Consider the following 751-nt stretch of genomic DNA (forward strand, 5'->3'; position numbering starts at 1 on the left):
AACAGTGAAAATAAAGTAAAAGTTGGATATTTGATTTGATGTAAAAGACATGTACATTCACAAAATCTGAAAATACTTTTGATGGGGGCAGAACACCCTAAAATATCAAGGGAGATTTTTCAAAGTAAGTATAAGTCGTATAACTCAGATTCTCAATATATTCAGTTTCCGGAATTACTCTTCATTAATATTTGTGTTCCCAGAAAAAAATTTAGATACTTAAACCATATAACCAGTTAAATTGTTTTATAATTTTTACCAAATGGTATATATATCTTCTCTGAGTGATAGCGAAACATTCAGTTATGACAGTATCTATTGATATCTATCGGGAAAAGGTCTAGAAATATAAAAATATATGAGATTTTCCCTAAATTTAATGATAGAAAAAAATAATAATCTTCAGTTACAACTGTCTGGCTCCCATAATGTAGTAGATAAGCACTAAATATAATCTCTATGTGACCTGTATCTCTAGGGATAGGTTATAATACATGAACAGTGGTGAGATGATTCCTAAGAAAATAAACAAAATATTACAAAATGTTATGATTGTATTACCTGTGGCAGATACACACACTTGCCCCTCAAGGTCATTTAGTATAAGAATTATCAGCATTCCAGCTATAATAATGGTTGCTTTAGAGTAATAATATTACATCTTGGAATACATCTATGAAAATAGTAGAAATGTCATATATCCCGACAATGATTGTGGAATATAGGGACGAAAAGCAGAGTAGCAACCCTG

Source organism: Penaeus monodon, chromosome 21 (genome assembly GCF_015228065.2).
Source record: "Penaeus monodon isolate SGIC_2016 chromosome 21, NSTDA_Pmon_1, whole genome shotgun sequence".
Taxonomy (NCBI): Eukaryota; Metazoa; Arthropoda; class Malacostraca; order Decapoda; family Penaeidae; genus Penaeus; species Penaeus monodon.